The 12,826-nt window shown below is 40.7% G+C and overlaps 1 protein-coding gene across 4 annotated transcripts in view; it reads right to left on the bottom strand.

Annotated features, from left to right (window-relative positions):
- The window catches only part of TAB3 (TGF-beta activated kinase 1 (MAP3K7) binding protein 3), a 47,791-nt gene extending 36,374 nt beyond the window's left edge, over positions 1-11,417 (bottom strand). For 3 of the 4 annotated variants that reach the window (XM_030445885.1, XM_030445895.1, XM_030445878.1), the window contains exon 1: positions 11,003-11,219. The gene's annotated coding sequence lies outside the window, so the exon portion shown is untranslated. Of the gene's footprint in view, positions 1-11,002 lie in introns of all 4 variants that reach the window. The other variant, XM_030445871.1, reaches the window with a different exon arrangement.
- Positions 11,418-12,826: the final 1,409 nt, after the last annotated feature.

Below are 12,826 nucleotides of genomic sequence, written 5' to 3'. Positions count from 1 at the left end.
ACAAACAAGTTTCCCATTTACCTGATTTACAAAATACTATAGTCTTCTGCCAAGAATTTCTCAGCTGCACTCAAAGTATGCAGAAGACCTTGGACAGCAGAGGCTCCCTAATTGTGCATTGTTGTGTAGAGAGTTTAACCTGTAAATATACTCTTAATTCAACTAGCTTAATACATCTTTTCTCAAATTTCAAAGTTACTTAAAGGTTTCACAGAAAAATAAAGATTATGTACATTCAACTCTGTACATACTTGCTTTAATACAGGATCTCTACAACTGTGATAACTTGTCAGGTTTCCACATCCAAGCATTCACTTAGGTCAGAATAGCAACTTCCCACATGTTTGAAAAGGAAATTAACCGGACACAGGCAAAATACTCTTCTAATGAGACACTACCTTTATAATAAACAAATTTCCACTGTGCATAAAAGTAAAGACATTCTTTCTGTAGTTATACACACTCAAATCAACTGAACTGATTTCAGAACAAAGAGGAACTGCACTTAAAAAGAAAAACAGGAATACATTCAAGATACAAGTTCAAACACTGTAGCACTGACTGCCTACTTATTAAAAAGTATTTGCTGTGTCCACCAGACTTGTCAGTAATTGAACCCCGCCATAAAAGAATCATAACAAGCACGTAAATTGGAAGCAGGGTGAGGCTTTTAAATAATTTATTACAAAATGCAACTTTTAAAATTAAAATTATTACTTTTAAATAAGAGCCAAAGAATTAAAGGCAATCTCATTACTGGAATTCAAAATTGCATGTTCCCTGCTAAGAGTATTGTTCATATAGCTACTTTTACCTAAATAACATTTAATTGTCAAAGGTATTCTAAATTCTAAGTCAGTTTTTAAGTTACTGTTAACAAATACTTCTCTTTAGAGAAGTGCATGTACTAGAATAGATAGACATAACCTAGGCCAGTCTGGGAGTCAACAGAAAGACTTAAATTACTACTAAAATTCTGTAGTATTTGAGCTTCTGATTAAGGTGCTTTTGAATGCTATATCCAGGAAAAAAAGGCAGAAGAAAATAAATTCCTAAGTATCAGAAGTGCAAAATTATTAACAGGAAAAAAGCAAAATGAAACAAAACCCCCAAAATTACCAAACATAACTACAACCCAAAATCAAGTTTCTCACAAACTTTTTTAACTGCAAGCATAGGGCTGCAGTCTACTTCCTTTCTTACATATAGAGAAAAAAAATAGGCAGTTAAAAGGAAAAAGAAATACTGGCCATCCAAATCAATTTTTTCTCCAGCATACAGTGTCACAACTGAAAAGACCAAACAAAAGCAATCCCAGAAAAAGGCAGTAGGTTTGCTATTGAACTCCTCAGAACATTAAAGATTGAAACAAGCAAGCATTAGGCACAAACCCCCTTTAATTTAGTAGGTAAGTTCTGGAGGAAAAAAAAAATAAAATCTTTGCCCCAGGAAGTATTTATTGGCACGAAATGCACACACTCTGCTTGTTTTCACAAGAGAAAACTACCACATAGGAAGTCTTGACTGTTTCACAATCACTTTAAACCAGCAAAAAATACAGTTAAATAATTTGCTTCTCCTTTCCTTTAATGCTTACTCCTGCAAATGCACTAGCACAAATGTTTAGGGTCCAAACAGCAAACTGAACATTATTAAAGCTGAACTGTGATTTACAAACCCTAAATACTAGCTCAATCTGTATCAACCCCCTAGCTCCCCTCAAGACCCCATGGAACCTTGTGCCATAACCAGATAGAAAACACAGAAAGAAGGAAGCAGCCTGAGGAGAAAGAGTGCAGGCATTAGCTCAAAATGGTCATGATGAGATCTCACCAGAAGGATATCAAAAGCAGATTCTCCCTTTAGGTAAGATAGAAAAGGCTACTGCAAATTAGACTGTAATTTTTAAAGAAGTTCAAGTTAGCAATCTTTGATCCATACAGAAAATTTCCTTACAACCAAATATGCAAACAGTAATTCTAGTTGCAGCCAATGCATCTGGTTGGTCATATTCTACAGGTAACATTTCTAGAAGACTTAATTTCAAGGTTAAATGATAGAACAATCAGTACCCTAGTGAAATTAAAATGACTGACATTCAAGCAAGCCAGCAACCTAAACCTTGGACTGACTAAACCTAAACCAGGGCTGACTGTTCCCAATTTCCCCGAGTCTTACATTTCTTTTTTATTTGGAAGAATTGGGAAGTGTCCTTAGCCTTGACTACAGGAAAAACAAAGCTGTATGTCCAGCAAACTATGCAAAAGACCTGTACTGTGCTTGGAAAATGTTACTATTTTATTACGAGATGCATAGAAGTTACTAAGGGTTTAAATGAGTGTCATGAAGCAACTAACACAAACATTAATTTAAAAAAAAAAACAACTTTCAATTCTCATAGATCCCTCCTGAAAAGTTACCAACAACAGAAAGTTTTACAATTACATTAATATACTCAGGAGCTTTTCATCCTTGGTCTGTAATTTCTTTCATAAAACTAATACAAAGCATATATACTCAAATATGAACGATATCCTATTATAATTCAGTCTTGAGGTTTACACATTTGTAAATATATTTAAAGTTTAAACATTCGGTTTTTCACAACTAACAATGTAATGGAACCCTCATTAAATACTGTTATTCCTGAATATTGCAAAAAAATCCAGCAATTTTTTTTCATAGAGTACCTGTCTACCTGATAGTCTTCTAATATTATGCTGTCATGCTGTACAGACTAGCAGGTAACCAAGCAACTAAAATGTTCACACTACACAACATGGGATTATTGCTACTCATGAACAAATAATCTGACACACCAAGCTTTTCTGATTGCTTGACTTTTCTTATAGTTTAATAAAAAGTATTTGTGATTATATAACATGTTTATATAAATCACAAATTCTACTCTACACAGAAATAACTTGCCCTAGAAGTTTACCATACAGTTTCTAGGGAAGAAAAAAACCAAAAACAACTAAACAAGAGACTCAGGGAACACAGACAAAAGAAAGGTCTAAGAAAGTCTAAATGCATTCCCCCTAAGCATGTAGAGTTTTCATTTTCTGAACATACTAAATAGCCCATACCAAAAATAGTTTAATTTAAAAATGAGTGCAGCTTACATAAGCATGTGGCAGCAGTCGTATTAACCATTTTTACTGATGGCAATACAACCAACAGTGGCAAGAAAAGTACATAAACATACTGAGTTGAGAAAGTAGCATTTAGGAAATAATTGAAATAACAGTAGACTTTACAATAAACTACTAATAACAAGCTTAAACTCATTTATTTAAAGTATCCCCAAAGCAGAAATTTGCCACTGTCATGATAGCACAACTTTTAGACTGAGATATGTCTGTACTTCCTGGAACCTGTGTTCTATCACTTCTTAAAAATATAAGAACATGACACACTAAAATATTAATGTGATAAACATTTTTTTCCTTCTGAACCAAAGACCTAAAATTAAAGAAAAATACTTAATCCCTCCCCTCCTTCTTCTAGCACTTTAAGTACTTAAGAAACCTTACCATTCAGAACTTAAAAAAAAAAAGATAAATAATAATAAAAAAAGACTTCTTTAGACTTCTTTACAGAAAGATGGACTAAACAATCGTCTAGTATGTAGATTTTAACAGGAATCCATGGGGAGAGAAAAAACCCAACCAACCAAAACAAAACAGAACTAGCTTTATGTTGGTTTAGCTTTGTGAGGTTGTTTAAACTGAATTCACAGAAAAAGAGTTAAACTTTTTTTGATCCTTCCCTGCCAGTTCCCTAATACCACTTCCCCTTCATCCAGGCCTGAAGAGATATTAAGTCCATGAACACCAATTCCCACAGGGACTGCTTCAGCAAGTCCAAGACTGACAATATACAGTTTTCTCCACCTCCCCCCAACCAGAAGAATAAGCAGAATTTTCTCTGTAAGAACATACAGATTCTTTAAAAGGTGAGAGAAGTAACAGCTCTTCCCTCACATTTTCTGATGTTCCTAGGAGGAGAATCTTCCATCAGACTGAAGACACCTGTCTGTCCACTAATACTGTGTTTTGCCCTCTCACTAATGAATGTACATGCAAACAAACTGCTCCAGGACTTCTGAAAATGAAAAGCCCAAAACTGAACTGTATAGTTAAGAACAAAACAACATAAGCTGCTGCCTCTGCACCCTTATCACATCTTGGCTAACATATGTTCTTAGGAGACCTGTCATGCCTTATTTTTATTTTTTTAAAAACTTTTACTGAAAGCAGTCTCAGTTGGGGAAAAGCAGCTTTCAAGCAACAGAGTGTTCCTCCAGAAATAGAAGTACTGTTTGTCACAGTACCAGCAACATCTATGTTGTGCCTTTCTGAGTAACAACAGGAACGATCAGTGAAGACCCCCCAATGTCCACATTACTATAAGAAGACAGTACATCACACAGCTAATGGTACAAAACCATCAAGACCTGCTGAACAGTTGTAAGTAGGTTTCTTTCTTGTCTTAAGAAAACTTAAAGCCATCCTCTACAGAAGCCACTAATTTCCTTCTTACAGACTCCTACCTCCCAGATTAAAAAGCTCTATTTGAACACTTTGGTGACTTTTTGATTCTCTCGTGCACCTTTTCAAGTACAGCAGATAATTTCCAAAGACAAGTCAAAAAAACCTGATCTTACTTAAGTCTCTCTTAGGCCTGACACACCTTCAGCATCAGGTACCTCAACAACTGAATTTGGAAAAGCACTGGCAGACAGAGTATTTACATGACTTGGAAATTTCTTGAAAGCAAGAAAAGGTTTTACTGTATCTTGAGAAAGGGCTTCTAAAGCCAAGAGGCCAATTTAATTTAGTAGTCTACATTCTGCCATTTCTTAACTTAATTCCACTGCAACAGATCTGGTAGGAACTGCTTTCCTCTTCTGTCCTCTCTTTTAAACTGAATAAGCCAAGAAAACACTACTAAAAGAATGTTTGTTACAGAAAGTGCTATTAAGTTCAACCAGCACAGAAGGAAGTTAAATATTAACAGGGACTTACCTGTTACCACCTGCTACTGAAACTGGTACGTACTAAAAGCTAACTTCTTCAGTACAGAAGGAAGAGAAAGTACAAAACTGTATACATCACCCTGAACAAGTACTCAAAAAGCTCATAAGGTCACAGCACATGAAGCATTTTCAAACCAACAGTGAGATCCCCTTTGAATCACCTGTATGAAACACTGTGCTCATGAAGAAGGAACAGCAAGCAAACTTTTAAACCACATTTTCACAATACTGTCCTAGCAGCAGGAAATGAAGCAGAGACCCAGACTAAAACAACTGTTACCCCATGCTGTCCATTTGAAACTTACTAATGAGTTGCAAAATCCTTGATATTCTACAAAAGCATTGACAAAAATTACCCCTTTTTAAATATCATTTCATATAATTGTTTTAGGTTCAGTTACAACACTTACTCTGCAATTCCATATTCACTGAATCTGTATACTACCAACTCACCTAGCAGTTAAAATTTGGTTTGTGCAAGGCAGCAGATACCTTGCCTGATTAATATGAACAAACAGGAAACAACAGATTGAAGTGGTCCCAAATTAACAGTTTTCCTTATCTGGACATGGCATTTCTGATGTGATAATTACTATTCCATCAAGACAATCCTAAAAATTCCATGACAAAAAGGCAAATACATTTCAACAGCTACGCTCCACAGAAAACCTAGTGCCTGGCTTACTACTGCTGCAACTTGGTCTTCGAGAATATCAACCTGAAAGCCACATTTTACCTTCCTTTCAAAACTTGAACAACATCCAGGTAAAAAAAAAAAACAAACAACAAAACAAAAACCACAAATGAAACAAAAGCTAACAATAGCTGTCTCTGCTTGCTCTGAACTATTATTGATCTCATGCTCAATGTCAAAAAAACAAAGAAGAAAACAAACCCATAATTTCAAGTGCTAGGAATAAATGTCCACAGCTTGAGCTAAACCAAAGTATAGAAACTTCCTAAAAAACACAAAAATTATAATTAAGGACGTATACCAATGTGACAAATGATATGACATACATATAGCAAAACAAACCTTTTGCCAGCTATTTTCAGTAAGTTGTGACATTGTAAACCAGTACAAACTGTTCAAACAGATGAGACTTCAGGTCAAATTACCCTAGAACTTAACCAAGGAAGGCAAAAATGAAAGTTTAAAGTTGCAATGAGATTAAAATACTAGCACTACTTACCAAATCTGAGGAGTAGTCAATACTGAATACATTTCAGAAAAATATCTCATTTTTTTCTTCCTTAAAACCTAAAGCAAATACTGGTATTTTTTCTAAAAGTATCCCTAGCTCAACCATGATTTCACAGAAATGTATCTACTTTATGAATTAATACACACTTTAGTGGACACACTATTTCATTTGAAAGCTAGTACTTCACTGAAATGTAATGCATGTGGAACATGACTGATTGAACATAACCTGAAAAAAGGTGTTTTAAAGAAAACATTCTTAATTACCCACTAGCCCACATATACCTAGGAAAACAGCCATTCTTAAACTGGAACGCCATGTTACCAAACACTACTATAGCAGAATGACCTTTATTCTCTATCTTTACTGTTTGCTTATGAAGACATCCTGCCTTATACAACCCTCTGAAAAGAGTGAAAGGAGAAGTAATTTTCCTTTACATTAGAGCTAGGTTAGGACAGAACCTGGTGATACACTGAAGATGCTTTTAAAATACCACTAGTTTAAATTCAATTCCTGAATAAAATAAAGCTCACCTGGAATTAAAAAACTAATGCTTCTTAAGAACACAGAGCTGTATATAATTTTAACAGAGATAATGTTTTTCCATTTCATACTATAGTCCTATGCTGGACTATCTATTAAGAAACATTACTTTAAGAAGGAGAAACATTCAACATGGTATTGAAATGTTAGTTCCACTCTGACATTAAACTGAGACACACAGCAAAATCCATCTGGTATAATTTATCTTCAAAAAGAGAAAGACAGCAAGGAAAATCTAAACATTAAGAACTCACTGTACATCTTGATCTAGTATGGTTTACTAGCAACAATGTGACTGTGTCTCTCCTTATTACATACTGAATTTTGCCAGATGTATTTCAGCTTCTCACTTCAGTAAAAAGGATTCACTGATGATTTTTTTCTGGTAGTTGTGCACGTGAGTGGCCTGGATACTAATACCACAGTGCCACCTTTTAAGCACTGACAGACACAGCACAGGAGTCGCTGACCAACTTACTCATCTCATTCAGAGCAAGACATATCCAGGATGGATACTCACTACTACAGAACTAGCTACACTCTGAGGTTGCACTTACAGCACTTGTCTGAAGCTGGAGAGACAAATGTGCATACTATCACTAGCATATTCACAATCTGAAAGCCTTTTAAAGGACAACTTTGATAAACTTTCAAAGTGTCAGTCGGAGTACAGGAACCTATTCTGAAAATGTTTTCAACAAACACCTTCAACATTTGCATGCATGAGTCTAAACAAGTATTACAAAACCCTCATCTTTCCATTTAGAAAGAATGCTTCACACATGCGAATTGGCACAACTGGCACATCACCACACATTCAATCACAACGAAAGGTTCTAGGTCTTTCACAAGAATAAACCAGCTAATATCACCCTTCAGACAATATTTTAGTCTACTATGGCCATACATAAAGCACGGCCTATAGAAAGTTTACATTATACAGATAACTGAAGGATAGTGACAAATTGCAAAAAAAAAAAGGGCAAACAATACCAGAAAAGTTAGGCTAGAATTTGGAAGTAATACCCTAATATCAGTTTACTGCACTACACAGTACCAATTTTCAGTTTAGCTTTATTTTCCTTCTTGAGTTAAGACAGTAACAGGAAAAAAATAATGCAAAACAAGTCACAAATATTTCTACCTTGTAACCTGGCACACTTGCTGCCAAAAGCAGACCAAAAGGTGCTTATGGAAATGTTTGAGGCTTTGTATGAACTCTCAGTTTCACCCTCCATTTGTCATCTGCCTTTTAAATATACCATGTCACAAATAATTCTTTCACTGAAAACACCTCTACTTACATTTATGTCTGCACATGTAGGTACATACACACCAGACCCTGCACCTGCTTAAGCTCATAGTAGTGGAAAAGAAGAGCATCATACAGACAGTCCTAGAGCAAAACGTGTCACACCATAATTGAGTGGGATGACTAAGCATACATGATAGACTTGATATTATCCAAAATTTAATAATTTGATTACTCACGCAATATTTGGATCCTCACTAAAACATCTTTGGTGTCTAAGAAATAAATCAAAGGGTCTTGCTTGTATTGTTAGCGACTTTGCTAAAAAAAGTCATTGCAGATGTAGAGGTAAGAATTTGGACTAACATCCTACCTGAAGATAGAGATCTTTGAAAAATTACTCAATAAAACACCTTAAGTTTCGTATTTATTATGTAATGCAGTACATTAACTCTGAACCTAAACAAGAATACTTTTACAGGTCATACTTTAAGTCTACTTATGCTATTTAGAAATACACATAAGATGAATTAGCACAGGTTTAAAGTGAGAAGAAAGCACCTACAGACCAATGCAACCAAAAACTTCACTTGACTTAGGAATCATATTAATGTATAATCTTGAATGACTTCAGTGGACTCAGTTATCATTAGGATTGCCATTGGACAGACATCAGCACAGACATATCACCAAAGCTGAGTGGGAAAGAAAGACAAGTTTTCACAACACTGATTCAACTTATCTCGTCTTTCTCAAGATGACAACTAATGGAAGGAAAATGAAACCTCAATGAGATCCAGGCAACAAGAAAGGACACAGATCCCTCATTCTCCTCTTTACATTTATCAGCAATCACTTATTGTAAAGGTTATGACCCAAGACAGATAAAAATACATCATAAAATTATAGTTTCATAATAAGCATCACACTTCATCTAACTCACTGTACTTAGACCAAAAGATTGAAGATTAAAGGCAGACTTGAATGCTGATTCTATTATCCTTGACTAATGTGTGTAAAATTTGGTATCTCAGTAATTTTAAGGTTGAACTGAGACAGTCTACATATACATTAATATAGGATACTACAGCATTCTTCAAACTGCTGCTATTAACTGACACCATCTACAGGACTGGACAAAGGGTAAGCTTAACAAATGTTGTGAAATGATTTATTTTTAAGAATCCTGTTCCTTTCTCACTACTGAGGGGAAATGAATTAAACATTTCTCCTTTTTCTGTGAAATATGTTCGCTGAAAATATGCTTGACAAAGGGCAGAAGAACATAGTGTTCTTCTCACAGGTATGGAAAGCAAAATTAAAGCTATCAGAATTGACAATGACCTTTGACCATGCAGGTTTTACCTCTGAGTTTTAAGAGTTCTTTTATACCAAGCGCTCTGAAAACACAACTGGTCAAGTGGACCTGCTACAGAAGATAAACCTACAACCAGATAATTATTACTCAATTTCCTAACAGTGAACACCAGTACTAAAAATAACAGATGCCTATCAATACATTAGTGGGATGGCCTGGCCTAGCCTGGCCTATCGACTGAATGTTTATTTAGAATGGAATAAGAAGGGACAAGGAAAGCCACCGTGCAACATCAAGCTGAAATAATCTTGAAATGTAGCTATTTGCAGCGCTTTTATAATAACTATCTTTTAAGCTAACTTCTTTATTTAGATAATATTTACTGTATTCATTAGCAATAAAGATATTAACAAATTACTAGTTACTTCAAATGAGTTGCCATTGAAACCTACAAAGACAGTTTTATGCATTTTTGCATAACTGTCTTAAGTTTTTCATTACCTTTTGGTGTTGCATACCTGGGCCATACCATGCTCCTGGCGACAGTGTTTGTCTACAAAACTGCAAGCATAGTTACTCTCAAGCTATCTAGACAACTTCTTCTCCTTGTTTTCTCCTTGATAAAACAATGGTAAGAACAGTAAATAGTCCATTACAAGTCACATTTGAATGAGAAGAAAACACACGGAGTGCACACTCAGAAGCTACATTGGAACAGTATCAATCCATGAGTAAGAGCAGCATCCTTCCACAACATATACCTGTATTAGAAAAAAGAATCCAAAAGAAACACCAGTGCTATTCCTCCCAACAGCCGATATAAACAACAGATAAGATCTCAAATCTGACTTGAAGACAAAACTCTAGCAGATCATAACTACGGCCTTGCTACAATTTTGGGCCTTCTATCTCCAGGGCCAAGTCACAGAGCAGCAGCAGCATACTGCAGTCAAAGAAACAGTGGCAGCTCTTTCACCCGCGAATTTATTTGCTTTTTTTTTTTTTTTTTTTTTTTTGGTTGCTTTTGTTTTTTGACACATCAGGAGCAGCATCTGCGGCTCAGCAGAGACACCACAGCCCCTGCGAGGCGGACACCCGCATAGAATCCCCGGGGCAGTCACCCAGACACCTTCTCCAAAGGTCTCCAAAAAACAAAGACCAAAGTTTTTTTTCCTGCTGGGTGCGTGGGAGTGCGGCAGCAAAACAAGCGCCAGGATCAACACGAGCACCCTCCCATCCACCACACCCCTACCCCCGCACACCCCGCGCCCCAGCGGATTCCCCCCCCCCCGCCCACAGGGGGTCCTGTTCCCCAGGGCACTCAGTCCCTCCCCGGACGCCGACGGGGACCCGCCGGCTGCAGCCCGCTCCCACGCCGCTTTCCCCATACCCGGGGGGTTAGGGGTCACCCCAACACGCACCCCGCGGATAAAAGGGGAGAACAGAAGTGTCACCCTCCCCCCCCAAAACTCCGTCCCGAGCCTCCCTCCCAGACGGGGCACTCCCTACAGCAGGCAACCCTACCCACCCTTCAATTCAGCCACACACACACCTCGCACCCCCCCCTCCCCTTCCCCCCGCTACCTTCCTCCCCGGCAACACACTTCCCCTACCCCCCGGGCCTCCTCCCCCCCTCATACCGTGCTGCGCTGAGGGCTGGGCTCCGCCGGCGGCTGCATGCCCGCAAGGCCCCCCCGGCTCTGCCCCGGGCCTCCGGACCCTTGGGATGGCGGCGGCGGCGGGGATGGGGTGTGGGGTGGGGGTGGGGGGGTGGTGTGTGTGTGGAGGCACGCGAGGCGCCCCGCGCGGGCCCCCCCGCTCCTCCTGTGGGGGGGAGAGGGGGGGGAAACGCGGTTGGGGGGGAATGGGGTGAGTCGCGTAACCCCCCCCCCCGGTAAGGGGGCTCGGAGCGGCGGGGAGAGGGGGAAGGGGGGGGGAGGGGCGATCTCTGGGTGGCACCGGCACCGGGGGTCTCGGCGAGAGAGGGGAAAGGGGGAAGGGAGAAGGGGGGGGAGGGACAGGGAGGGGGGGCCACCGGAGGAGCAGCTGCGCGCGGCCGGGAAGCGCTTCCGGGATGGGCGGGGCCGCGCCGCACGCTCAGTGCCGGGCGCTGAGGCCGCCGGGCGCGCGGCAGTAGGAGGGGCCCGGCCTGCTTCCCCCCCCCCCCCCCCCCTCTTCCCCGCTGCCCTCGCGAGACTTGGCCGGGGGTCGGGGCGGAGGGAGTGGGGGTGAAGGGGGGGGAGGTTTGAACCTGCGGTCACCAGCGGTGGCGGCGGGCGGGTCAGTCGGTGAATGAAGGGGGTGGTGCTTGGCCATGGGATCTCCCCGTGGTTACCTCCCTCCCTCCCTCCTCCCCCTCTCCTCCCGACTTCGTGCCGCCGGTGTTCCCTCAGCCTCTGTAAATGGAGGTTTCCCGGCGGCGGGTTGGGCCGGGCGGCGGGGGTCGCCTGGCGGAAGCGTTGGGGTGGTCAAGGGGGCGGGCGGGCGGGCAGCCAGCCAGGTCGGGGCTGCGCATCAGCTCCGCGGCAGAGGAGGAGGAGGGAGAGGTGTTTGTGGCTGCCACCGCTCGTGTGGGGAGCGGGCTGGGCCCCTGCGGTGGTGGCCGGCGCTGTCAGGGCGTGAGGCAGCGGGGTGTGCGGGCTGGGGAGGCTGAGCGCCGGGGGGCCGAGCGGGCAGCCTGTATCTCGGGGCCAGGGAAGCGGGAGGGAGCTGGGATCCCTGCCGTGGGGCTTCCCTCTTGGCGGAAGCCTCTGTGCGAGCGTGGTTAGGCGGCTATCCAGACTTCTGGGGATTGTTTTCTGAATAATGACAACAACAATGAAATGCTTGGACGCAAAGTCTGCAGCACGGTTGTTACTCATGTATCAGGGAATAGCTGTTGGCATAAAAATGCCCGCGTACTGCGCTCCTGACCCAAGTTCTCATTCTGTGCCTTTCCGAGTTAATGTTTTGTGCCCCTCTCTGCTTTGCAGGACTGACCACAGGCAGTTGTGATGATACAGACTGATCCAGCATGGACTTCTCATTAACGCCAACGGAGGCTGAAATCTTCCTGTTGAGGCAGAGCCTTGCAGATGGCTTAGTGGGTGTAGATTGATTTTTCATCCACAAACTAGGCCTTCGTTTGAGATTGTGGTGTTCTGCTTTTGTGCCAGTGTAAACTGGTCTGAAGCATCTCTCAGATGATAAAGGCTATGGTTTGTGTTTCTCATTTCTTTTTGTGTTCACACTTACTTTATTTCTGTTTTGTTTAGCTGGCATCTAGCTTGCATAGATCTTAACACTGTTGACCAGGATCACATGAAATACCATGGCACAGAAATTAATGAGATCAGATGCAGAGTTCCTGTAGCCACCCTCTGTGTCTCTCTGGTAGAGATTTGGGAAGTTCAGGGTGATGGGGTGTAAGGAGGGGGCATGGATCTTGTGTTGCCATTATTGACTCTCCACGTCATCTTCTGTAT

The sequence above is a fragment of the Calypte anna genome, chromosome 1 (genome assembly GCF_003957555.1).
Source record: "Calypte anna isolate BGI_N300 chromosome 1, bCalAnn1_v1.p, whole genome shotgun sequence".
NCBI classification, from domain to species: domain Eukaryota; kingdom Metazoa; phylum Chordata; class Aves; order Apodiformes; family Trochilidae; genus Calypte; species Calypte anna.
This window is presented reverse-complemented; position numbering and strand designations above follow the sequence as displayed.